Raw genomic sequence first — 13,639 nt, forward strand, 5'->3', positions numbered from 1 at the left:
TTACTGAATTTTCCAGTTCAGTTCTCAGATTCACAGAAGTGGCAAAAAAAAAAAACCACACACCCAAGAGACAGACGAATCACAGCATGTGCAAAATACTCTTTTCCATTTTATTATTCTTGGGCCCTACATGATGTAACGAGCCCAATATTTGTATGCTAGCTGGAACCATTGGAAAACTTTAACATGATCAGTTTAATTAGCAGCAACGGGCCCTCAGCAAGAAAGTGAGAGAGAGTTCTCAGCCTATTTGGTAGTGAGATATTCGTGTGAAAAGCTAGAGATGAAAGATGGATGAATCATGCAAAAACATTTCTGCAAATATTTCTTTCATACATTTCTGTCATATTTTAACTAACAGTGCACTTTTACAATGCTCAGTTTCCATTAATATTCTGGCAGATACCCTGTGGATTGTTTGCAGAAGGAACACAGAAGCAGATATGGCAGAAAACTCATAAAAAGTTAATATCAAGCTCATAGTAGCAAGTATTTGCAATCAAAATGTCATTAAAAATTACATTCAGCCAATCAGGGAACAGAATCATACATGTGCCTCCAGTTGTGTCCAATCAAAAGAAACCAATTTGATATACTCGAATCGAGCTCTTCATGAATAATCATCATAACGAATTTATTTGGAAAAATGCCATAGTAAGAGTTGCAGAGATTTCTGAATTCATTTCTATAGGCCCTGTAGCCTCTAGGGAGATTTCTATTTCAGGTTTTACACCTATCTTTCATTTGAGGGAAATTTTTCCACAAAAAATATTGTGATTTTTCAAAAGTTTTAAGAACTCAGACAGGTTACTGTTACTAAGCTAACTCTTCATTATTAATATTTCACCCTGCTCTATAAAGTGTATTCACTTTGCAGTTTTACGGAAAGAGAAGAACAGTGTAAAAGAAACCAAAGCATACTCACATGTGTGTGTATGCGTGCGCACACACACAGAGCTAATTCTAGTCTTTTCATCTGCTTAGTAAGCCAATGCTGGATTCTTTCACTTGATAGAAATATTATGAAATTGAGCTGAGAGCTTCATTCTTTACAGGCTTGACAGATACCTGGAACAGCAAAAAAAGGTATATGGTGTATTGCAGCCTAAAGCACATGAGCCACAGATTCATTCTCACCTCATGACATCTGCAATCTTTAAGGACTGCAGCTTGTAAAGTGAGAGAAAACGGTGTAGGTCTGAAAGCCTTCTGCCCACTGCCACTTGCTGTTTGGTCCACCTCTTTTAAAAAAATTATGCAAGAGTTATGAATAGTCTAGTAATAAAAAAAAGACAAATAATAGAAGCAGTGTACTAACAAAAAAAAATCCCAGATGCTCTAGTTGACCAGAAGATTGGAAGCATTCCCTGAAATTCTCGATTTTTACCATTTCGCAAAGGCCAGAAGTGGACTTACTTGAGGGTTAAACATCCCTGAGGTATTTTGAACTGCACCACTTTTGCTAAGCTCAGATTCTTTTTCTGGATTACGTTTTCCAGTACAGGGAATGGGGTATTTTCAGGTGACTCTTTTATCATTTGTTTCAATATAATCTATCTTTTGTAAAGGGAGGTGGTTTCAAGGTCAGACAGACACTTCCAAAACTGCAGTAATCCTGTAATCATAAACCAGGATGTTTAATAGGAGCTTAGATCTCATCGGTCACTTTCAGCTGAGCCCATCAATTCTTTCTGGAAGTAGCATCCAGTTTCTTCCACATACACCAACAAAAAGGTAAACTTTCTTTAATATATGTGAACTGATCCCTTTTGGCTAATAGTTTGAATAAATATCAAATAAATGTTTAACTCACTCAGTGTGACACTTGGCCAATCAAGACCTTTAGGACTCCGGAAATCACATGACAGACATGAGACTGCCAGAGCATATGGCCTGATGAATTATGATGATATATAAAACAACAAAAGCAAGGACAGGGTGAGGCAAAATCATAAACGCTTGCTTCGATTCTTTATAGATCCCTGGAAAGGATATAATGCATTATTGGATTTGGACAGTATTCTCTTACCTGAAATCAGAGATAACATTTTCCACTTTGACCTATGGAATTATTTACTTGTATATAATTTTTTAGTTTTAGATAATTACAAAACGAAACCAATAAAAATAATGTTTTGTTGGAGATGTCAGCTAAGGTTAGTCATCAAGCAAGCTCTTGTTGGTTCTGGGAACTTGCCATGGTCATACATATATCTATATATAGCTGACATCTCCAACAAAACATTATTTTTGCCCATGATTTTGAATCCCTCAATGGGATTACCATATTACCTGGTAATGATGGGAGGGATGAAGCAAGTCAGAGCTGGTCACCTTATGAGCACAGATGGAGTCTTCATTAAGAAATATATGTGGAGGACATACATATACGTCAGATGCACTAGTGTGAAATGCAAGAGGAGTTTTGGGTTCCCCCCTCTTGCAGAAGATTTCTCCCAGTTTTAGGGAGATCATAATCTCAGAGTTACATAGAAAGGGACACATTTGGTAGTATTCAGTCTGTGGAATGAGGGTTTATTTCTGCAAGCTGAAATGTGCTGACTGGCAGGGGCTAGTGGTTTTATTTTGTATAGTATTAGTCCCATGTATAGGGCTGATATTTATTAGTATAGCTCCATGTTGTGTAAATAATGCTGTGGTCTTTACTTTCTAATATTGGTGTATTAGTGAGTTAATGGAAAAGGCAATACTGAGGGTTGGGAGTAAGAACAAGTCATGTCAATGTTATATTCTCTGATGCAGTAAGCTTTGATTTTATAGATATCTATCACATTGATTCCAAGAGCTTATCCACTGTTTCCTGTGAGTAAGCCACAGGAAAGGAAAATGTATAACCCTGCTTGCTGAAAGTCCTGGCTCTTGCACAGTTCAACTTCAATCCCAGAAGATGGATTTCAATACAACAAATATCTTTGCTAAGCAGGATCTGTAAAGTGGGGTATTCCAGAGGCTGATATAATCTCACAAAACATTTGTGTGGGCAGATCTATTGAGTGGCCTATATTAGGGCATGTCTACGCTCACCAGTAGATTGGCACTGCTGAAATTGATGCAGCAAGTGTCAATTTAGCAGGTCTGGTAAAGACATGCTAAATTGATGGGAGAGCACTCTCTTATTCACATAACTGAAGTTGCATAACTTAGATTGATTTACCATAGTAGTGTAGACCACCCTCAGTATCAGGACAGAAGAATATTTGAACACATGCTTTGCATACTATCATCATAGAGAAAAAAATTTTCAATGAAAAATTCAATGCAAAGGATCTTAAAAGTGCACATTAATCTCTTTTTAGATTAAAGGGGACCAAAAAAAGTTAGGTTGCTTTTCATTCAACAAGCTTAACCTTAGAAGGTACTGAATGGTCTCATCTCCCATGGGGCTGGTTTAGCATGTTGCAGCATCAGGCTCTAATTGCCTGGTTACATTATTTAATTAGCTCTGAGAAAAAACTCTTTTAGTGGATGCAGCTAAGGGACATTTAACCAAACTTCCCTCCAACAGAAAACCTTGGCTGGCATAAGCTGAGAGGGAGAAGAAAGAAATTGCCTCATCCGAAATTGTACTGGTGACATTATGCAATGTGATGAAGACTCAACGCAATATTTAATTTGCATACATTCCCTTTCAACCTATTTTTAGATATATTAAAAAAAAATAAACTACAACTTGTCCCCCTAGAAACCCACTTTTGAAAATGACTGTTTCCCATTCTTATTATACACAAACCTATGCTTTCTTTCCAACTATTTCTCATCAATTGCTACCAATGAGGAAGAGGATGAGAGCTGACGGTGATGTGACACTGTAAATATTACCCGGAAAGGGGTCAATTTGATTCAAGTATCTTCTCAGAGGTGTAGTAACAGACAGTTTAACCAGTAAAATTACATTTAGCTGGCTCTTCAAATATGAAAATGAATGAGATGGTATGAAATTTAAGGTGATCCTACTTCTGAAACAGCACACAGGGAGGGAAAACAAAGAGCCACAAAAATGCTCCTTCAGGTGAGCCTCAGAGCACAGAAGGATTTGGTACCATATATCAGGAATCTGTATCTCATGCATATAGGATTTTCAGGCAATGCTAAGTAACTGCATTAACTGTGAACATCAGCTAATACAATACATATTTAAACAGGTTCAGAACATCAAGTCTTTATGAAAACTCCCCAAAATGCTGTTTTTGATTTGAAACTGGGGGGAAGGGAAAACTACTGCAGCAATGCCATTTACTATTTCACTGAGCAGCTTCACAACTCAGTCCGAAAATGTAAAAATCATTTGGGTTGGCTTGGGGGTGGAGGGAATTTTTAGCATACATTTTTGGCTTATCAAGGTCTTGGAAATGGTTTATTACTTGAGAGCTAATAAAACACACACGGCATCATAGCACCCATGAAAGCTACCATAGGAAGTTAGACAAGTCCAGGGTCAATAATTATTCTACACTGAAATTCATGCAGGCACGAGAATCTGGGTAATCTGGAAGTTTGCACGGCTGCACATTTTTGGTAGCTCATAACACGTCTGCTAAATGTTAATATCCAACATTTGGGTCTTGTTTGAAAGATTTTTGATTAGGACATTAAATAGAGTCATGACTGGCCAGGCCAACCAAGCAGGAAACACCATTATCTCCCTTTTGAAAGTAGTAATACAACACAGCAGTATTTTACCACTTCCTTCATACAGACTTTGTCTCCCATTCTTCACTGTAGGACAGTATCCCACATACACAGAACACATTCATTGTCCTCTTGTTTGAAAATGACACTCCCAAGTTCAATTCCGACAATCAGTTCTAGGTGGCAAGTCCCTGTGGACATGCAGAATGTCTTGTACAGCACTGAACACACTACCAGTTCTATCCAAGGTACCAGATATTATGCAAACATTTATAAAAAATTGAAAGCTCTTGCACTTACAAAAACAAACTATTCCTCATCCAGCCACTCCAGACCCCCAGAAAAAGCCTGGAAAAAAAAACAAGCCTTCCTACGTGTTCTGAAGGTAATCAAATTCAGCCTTTGGCAAAGCAAGAAGACATGAATGTTACAAAGTTGAAAACCACTCAGCCTGCCACCAGCCTTCTCTGCTTAACTCAAGAGGATGCTAGCTTGAGTGTCTCAGTTGTTCATTACTCCTATGATATCCCACAAGGAGAGTAGCTTTCACTCAGGTAGCCAAGACACAAAAACATTTATTCAGGGTTTTAATCAGTGAAAATTAGTATCTTAAGCTTCAACAGGAAATCTGTTGGAAGCCATTTTTCATAGGTAGATGGGATCCAGCAGAAGAATGATCACATGGCAAAATATATCTTTTCTTGCTAACGATAGCATAACAGTCCTTTGTTTCACTGTTGGTCTTAGATGTTGCAATTATCCACAAGCAAACACAGGATTAAATGGCACCTCAGCCAGTGAGTTGCTGGATACGTTTTGTCTTACATGTTTCTCTTGTGCAGCCAAAGGCAGAAAAAAAGCTACCTTGCTACAGGAGACTGTGATTCTTCAGCCATGACTAGAGGCCAGATTTGGCAAGTTTTGACAAATACAGTGTTCCAGAGGATAAAGCACGTCACTGAGCTATACCAGTGCTGTACTAATCTCAAATTGTGCTCTGGCCCCTTAGAAGTAGTTTAAATTAGAGCAGCCTGAGGGTTCCTCTACATTCTTCTGTCTGGAGCAGCCATGCGCACAATAACCTTAGGATCAGGGTGAGCTTTATGCCACCTTTGCATGCCTTTTCCTATTCTGCACTTTGTGCAGAGTAGCCAGACCCCATAATTTGGCCCAGTAGTCCTAGAAATACAGTTCTGTGGTGAAGAATGTGTTTTAATAATTTGGACAAAGACCTGCCAATTTCTTCCCTTATTGTAAAATTTCTGGCAAGCTGTACTTCACAGGAAAAGTTTTTGTTATAAAACAAAATAGTAAAAAAGACTGTAGTGTAAATATAATTTCCTAAAGTGTTCTGTGATTTTACTACCCTTCTTCTTCTTTCTGGGTCTATTGTTTATTGGCCATTAGAACCAAATATGAAGTGTGGCCTTTATTACTTCACGCAAGAAGATATTTCAAGATGTGCAGTATAAATCCTCTGTTCCTTCTACTTCAGCTCAGTCATCTGAATGATAAATAAGCTTATGCTGGTATTAGGGTTTAGCTAGCAATGAATTTCACTTTATTGCAATATTTATAAAAGCTTTTGAAAACGTGGTTAAGTGAAACCCTTACAGTGGGCTACAGTCAATATTTCTTGCATAGGACGACGTTAAAAGCTGTGGAGTTTAACCTTCTTTTTTTGACACCTCACCTTCCTCTGTCTTTTTTCTCTTCTACTATTCCACAGAGTCCAGTTCTCTCTGTCATAATGATTGGGGGGCGGGGGGAAGGTTGTGTTTGCTTGCTTGCTTTCTTAGATTGGGTGTTTTAGTTTTGACTGTAAGATAAACAATCAGCTTCGGGAGCAGGGCCAAGAAACCTGAGTCATGATAATTACCAATTCCAGGCTGCTGCTATGTCTTTCCCATTAAATCTGTATAGCAATTATTAGTAGTGTTTTACAATAGCTGTGAGAATTGCTATTTAACCCTATCTAATTGCAGTTCTGACTCAGAAGAATGAGTTTGTAAACAATTTTGTCCTTGAAGACTGTTTTATGGGTTTGGTGGGTGAGGGGAGGGCTGTTTTCCTCAACCTTTTTCTGTCAAAATAAAACCTCTCAAATGTGCGAAGGGAAGACGGGGATTGAAAAGTTAATGTTCTTAGAACAAGACCTTTGTTTGAATATTCCTATATAAGCACAGGCTGATGCGTTTGGGTCTGATCCTATGAGCATTTTCTGCAAGAACCTGAGTGTTCAATAAGAGTGGAGGGTGGCTCAAAATCTTCCAGGATTGGATTCATTTTTCTGGGGAAACAGTACTGACAATCTCCCTCTCGGGAGTGTAGACTATGACTTTAGGCACAGCCTGGAGCAAGGAATGGTGCATAAGCTGCACCTGGGAGAAGTCCTGGGAGGCTTTGAGAGTCAGACACAACCCTCTGTCTCATACTAGCCTAAGCCAGAAATGGTTTCATGCTCTCTTTATTCCTGTGATGGCTCAGCTGTTCTGGCCAGAAAAAAAATGAGGGTGGCGCCCAGGGTCAGCCCATTCCCTGCCCACCTGAGAGAAAGTTAGCAGGCATGTAGCCTGCTTACTCCTACATGCCTGGTTTCAAGGTACAGATAGCCCACGTAGATCCATCTCACATCCTTAAGTGGGCAAGTAGCCCAATTCAAAATCTGGTCTCAAGTGCCTGTCAACTATTTAAATCAGTCACACTGGAGCCTGGACTGCTTTAAACTGCACTCAGTGAAACCAGGGTTTGTGAAATTTAAATTCCCTTGCAGATTAAAGTGTACCTAGTTGAGTGGGATGAAATGGGCATAGCTCAGTTGCCCCCAAAAGTCTGAGAACCACTGATTCACTTGAACAGAACAGCCACATTTCAACTTGACAAGGACACGTACAGCAGCTTGAAGAGATTAGTAAAGAAGTTGTTTTCTCAACTTCTCTCCCACTTGAGAGGATAATGGTGTCAGGATCAATAAAGTGTGTGTGAACCACCACCAGTATGAAGATGGAACTTCTGTCTGTGCTGAAACCCAGGAGGTATACAATTGGTAAATGCTTCTACACTGTCTTGAAGATACAGAGCACTACATAAGAGTCCAGTACCATCATTATTGCTAGTCAGAAAATACAAACAAAAATAAGAAATGTGGATTTAGGAGAGTAGACAGAGGATAAGATATCAGTCTAGTTCCATTGTAGAAGAAACAGAAGAGAGCACAATGGATGGCAAAGAACTAGACACTGTTAAGCACTACAGTAATTATGGAAACATTTTAGTCTTTCCTTATGTTGAATCGAGTCTTCCATTTTAATGTGACACATACACAATTTCTCCAAAACTAAATTAATCCACTTGAAATTCCACAAGCATGATTTTGTGCCCAGGGAGAATTTTTCTGAAAAGTTTAAGCTGAATTGGCTGACATTTCTTGGAGGGGAGAAGAATCACTAACCAAAAAAGGGATCCCACTTCTTAGATACATTCCTAACACAAACATTTCATAAATCAACATTATCATATGTCCAAAAAGGTCTGGTTTAGAACCTCTAAACTTATTTAACCTGATGGCCTTGGTAAGGACTGGTGTATTTGACTACCTTCGCTGGAAGCGGAGATTGCAGAGGGAACCATTTGGTAACTAAAAGTACACTATTAATCCCAAGCAGTGCCTAGCTCACGTGGACAAGAAACAAAAAGAAAAGACTGACATCTGCATGGCCATCTCAGTGTAGACATGAGTGTGGATAGACCTGATATGATATACAAGAGGGTTAGTGACAGGAAGCGAACAACATGGAGAGTAGGAAGTTCATCTGGGGAAAGGAAGAATGTGCTAGGTATTGCATAGGGATCTAGTGTGGGGAAGGGAGGGAGAAGTGGAGAGAAGTTAGGGGAGGAGTATGGTCCATCTCTGTGAAACTGGGAAATTCTACAAGAACTTCTGACAAATTAAAAAACTAAGAAATTCCAAAGCATGATTTTAATTAAGATGGATTTGAAGTTGTAAATATCTATTATTTAAGAAATCTATTATTCATGGAGGAACACTGAAAAAAATATTATAACTTCCTCAAAAAGCACAAAAGTTAGAACACCTAGAAATTCAAAGTTAAGATTACACATAAATAACAAGCATCAAAAAGTTTTAAAATGCACAAGTATGCTAACGCAAACCATCTTAACTCTTCCCTCAGCCCTTTATCATAACAAAACAACTGAAAAGCAGGAAATACTCTTATTCTCAAACACCACACATCTAAATTGCACCAAGGACTCCAAAAAAATAAATGTTCCAAGTGGATAGCTTAGCCCTGTGCTACACTGATTATGCATTACTGTAGCATTTAGCTACTGTGGTCCTTATGAGGCATAAGGAAGAATAGAATCCAGCTCATTCTTTCTTAGGTAAGTTGAATCTGCAGAACTAACAAAAGTAAACAGTATCCAGATAAAAAGTCAGAACTAGGATCAGATACAACTTGCCCTTCTGTTTTATACCCAAAGGCTTCCAGGAGCCTTAATGAAAATTAATACAATTATAAAATAAACATACAAAGGGATATATTTTGAAATAGTTAATCACCAAATATGGAGCAGCTAGAAAAAGAAAAAGAACCATTACAATCTGTGCTCCTACTCCTGCAGAACTTAAAAGATTAAAACAGATCTAAAATAAGGCAAAAACAAAAAGAATCTTTGATCTTTCCAAAAAGGGATCATGGTGGATTATCCAGGCAGATATAATTCTGGATGTAGATGATCTTGTTGAAAAAGGCTCTGCCTCCCACTCTTCTGAAATTACATTTTGGGACCTTCCTGAGGTCCAGCTATCACAATTTGTTGGGCAGCAGTCAGTAATGCCAACACACACCTTCACCTTGGAGAATTGCACTGCAGAGCAAGGCAGTAATGTGGTAGAACACTTATGTGCTTGTGCTATCTTATGCAAAAGCTAGCTGAGTGTGAGCAGTAAGTAATTTTCTGGACTATAAAACAGCATGAAACAAATAACTTACCACTACTATCGACGAGAACCACCACCCCTAGCTGATAACTGGGAGCAGACACTGAAACTAAAGTTTTGCCTACATTCTTCCATTCCCTAAACCTACAGAGATGAATGAGAGAAGGATGGAGGACATCTTGCTTATTACTATTAAAAGCCCACAAAATAGTGATTTTATATATTTTAAAGGCTGTTCTACACCAAGAACCTACAACACAGTCTACATACACATTTAACGCTTGCTCTGAGCCATCAGTATAACCTATGCTTAAAGCGAGTTGATGGAGAGGGCTCCCCTGTACATTGCACATCTGTCTTACCATTGACTTCAATGGGTTTCAGATCAGGCCCTCGCTGTTTCTAAACTATGCTCTCTGATATAGCAGAGATACTCTTGACTGCTAGTGCCAGGCAAAGCTGTCTGTAGACACTGGCCATTTCTTATGCTGCGCTCTCTCAAATTCTTGAAAACTGACTAGAAATGCAAATCAAAACCCATCTCCAGTGAAGTGCAGTAAAAAGAGATACAAAGTAAAAATGGTTACATATTAATGAGCAGTGGAATCATTTGAGATGCAAGTGAGCATACAAGTATAACTAATAACTGTAAGAGTGAGATAATTATATAGCTGAAAAGATAGTAACTATCTCATATTATGGTGTTATAAAGTGAAGCTTTTCTCTCTCTCTCTCTCTCTTTCCCCCAAAGGAATATAGAAAGTGGAACTCATCAGTTAAGGACCAAATAAAAGGCACATCAAGTGCCAAGTCTACCATTTATTACATCTCCCTCTTGTGGTAATTAGAGTGACTTCATGTTTGGTGCAGTGGGTAATTGAAGTAAAATAGTAAGAATGAACACTGTAAAAAAAAAAACATGATTCATATGATTTTTGATTAATTTCACTAACGATTTTTAACCATGTTCTTGACCTGGCCCTTGAGTAATATATTCCTTACAATCAAATGACTATAACAATTGTTGTTCTCTAATCTCCCTTGGTGTCTTTTTTGTTTAATGATATTTGGCAATTACTGAGTTTTAAATAAAGGTGGTAGGTAGGGCAAGACTGAAAGAATAAAACATCTTGTTATTTAAGCTGCTTTCCAGCAGCTTGTTGTAGTACTCTGGAGTGCACTTAAAAAGCACCTGTTGAAGAAATAGCCCTGTTAGAACAATTAATTTCTCTGATCCAAACTAAAATACATTCTGAAACACAACTGACTAGCCAATAATGGAATAAGTATGCTAAAAGAGTAAATTGCCAATAAATCAAAAGCCATAGCAGAACAAAATATTGAACTGCTAAATGAGTGTGGACCAAACACAATAGTATAAAATTCATAATAAACTAAACTCAATAATCAACATTTGCTGAAACATACTTTTTATGAGCAGGAAGGTTACATATTAGCAGATTTGTATTGTCAAACAGGATACATAATACTATAAATTCCCCTTACATGGGAAGGTCTGCAGAAAAGAATGCTCAAGGGGCACAGTGGATCTCTGGGTGCCTATTGAGGGTAAGAATGTTCTATTTAAACACTGGAAAAACAAAGATGATCCATCTGAGAAAGTATCAGAGGGGTAGCTGTGTTAGTCTGGATCTGTAAAAGCAGCAAAGAGTCCTGTGGCACCTTATAGACTAACAGACGTATTGGAGCCTGAGCTTTCATGGGTGAATACCCACTTCGTCGGATGCAGGCATTCACCCACGAAAGCTCATGCTCCAATACGTCTGTTAGGCTATGAGATGCCACAGGACTCTTTGCTACCATTTGAGAAAGACGTATTACAGTGATGGTCAAGACAATATTTCTTTAACAAGTTGCCTGTGGAATGAAGGAGAGGCTGAGTGATTTGGAAGAATACTGTGGGCCACATATAATGTAAATTTTTAAGTCAAAGTAACAGCAGAAATGTAGGTTGCCAGCGTAAGAGGGCAAGAGCATCGAGAACAATAGGATAAAGACAATGAATCAGCATGGATGGCAACAGCTCTAGGTGCAATAATCACACATTTTCTCTTCAGTGGGGCCTAGAGGCTATTAGGCATTAAAGTGACTTGTGCATATATTCTGTGCAGCTGTGAGGGCATAATGAGCATCCACAGCATTTTTGGCTGTATTGTTCATTTACAAAATGCTGGCATCTTGTACATTTCAACAGAAAAAATGCAAATAATTTCCCACGCTAGCATTGGTTAAGCTCCTTATATAGCTGGGGAGAGGGTTAGTTGTGGGTAGGTCTGGCAGGAGGATGACAATTCCATTTCACATCTTGTGAGCTTTCAAACTCGGCTTTCATTCCTCACTGGAACAAAACCAAATGCTTTCCAACATTTTCACACAATGGAATTGTTCTGGAATATCCATTTGGGGATTGGAAAGGTACAGTTCTCCAGCAGATCTCTCTCTGTGACCAGACAGCCCACCCTGGACCTCAGCAAACTTCTCGTCAAAATCTATGCCTCTCTGAGAAACATTGCATTGAAGAAATGGCATAGTTTGACACTGTTAATCAGCTCTAGTCCTGGGGCTTGAGGAGAAACAGGAATTCTGCTGCCTTTAGGCTAAAGCTAGATCCAAGCATGGCTTGGAGGTAACGACAAAGAAGGGCAGCCACAGAGAGCCATTTGTGGCACCGTGATTCAGAGACACCTGGTGCCAGTGCAAGTGATGGCTGCCCTTGAGCAACCCTAAATGACAACAGTAGAGAATCACACCTAGGACCCCTTCCTGGTTGACCCATCTATGTCTATGGCCCTGACATACTCCTTCCTTCTCCTTACCGGGGGGAGGGGTGGGCAGCTGGCCCAAGAGGCAGCAGCGCCATCTCCACCAAATTTACATCAGTGGAGAGCCCCACTGCATGGGGGAATTCTTCACCGGCCTTTTCTGGCTACCTTAAGGCCACTTTACACAGCTTATTAGGCACAAAGTGGCCATATCAGGCTAGGGAACCCAGCCCTAAAATATCTGGGGCTTTGTCTGCTCAATTAATTTAGATTAGTTATCAGTTTTTGTCTAGTTTATTTTGTCCTTAACTAATATTTTCAGATATATTCTTACTAACAGTTGTGTCCTTTGGAGCTGATCACTTTCTGGAGCTTTTTCACAGGGAAGCTGACTACTATTCCCAGGATTTTTCATAGATGAGGGGAGTAAATTTTCTCTGCATACATAAAATCTTTCAGAAACAATAAATCTTTAGGTGCCCACACTCTGCAATATAAGCAGTGCCTAGGAAAACTTTTGGGCTGTTCAACTTTCACCTCATCATTTATATACATCTTTAGGGAGGTTCTCACTTTTCTCTTTAATCCATTAAATTCCAGCACCTTCCATCTACCAGCCAACAACAGCTTGATGAAGTTCTCAGAAGTTCGTCCTCTTTGCTGTTCCTGGATTAACCAGAAGGACTTTGCTACACAGCTACACATCATACCTAAGGAAGGAGCTGCCACTGCATGGGTCCAGAGAAGGAGGGATTCAGTGCCATACCAGAATCTCAAGAATGGTAGGTCCTTACCAACAGAGGCCTCATCCTGAATTCTGTGTACCCAAAGTCAGAGGGAGTTTTGAGTTTGTAAGGATTGCACAATCAAGCCCCTTATCACCAGGCTGACTTTTTTATTTAGCTGGTATTCTTTAGTTCCCTTAATCCAACTCTTTTGACATTATTTTAATTATTATTGGGGAAATGATCCCATCTGATCCCACCTTGTATTATGTATCCATTTAATGTACTTTATAAAATAAGCATGAGAAGTTGAGTGATCTGATTAGCTAGCGCTGCAAAACAATTTAATTCGTTGCTCAGAGCTTATGAGTCTCTTCATTTAACATTATGCAAATTCTTTGACAAAAAAAGTAATATTTTATAATAAAATTGCATTAGCCAAGTCAGACATTCCACTGTTTGAATTATATTAGAGGACTTTCATTTAGAACAACCAGCTTTGATCATAAATACACACT

This window comes from Chelonoidis abingdonii, chromosome 6 (assembly GCF_003597395.2).
Source record: "Chelonoidis abingdonii isolate Lonesome George chromosome 6, CheloAbing_2.0, whole genome shotgun sequence".
NCBI lineage: Eukaryota > Metazoa > Chordata > Testudines > Testudinidae > Chelonoidis > Chelonoidis abingdonii.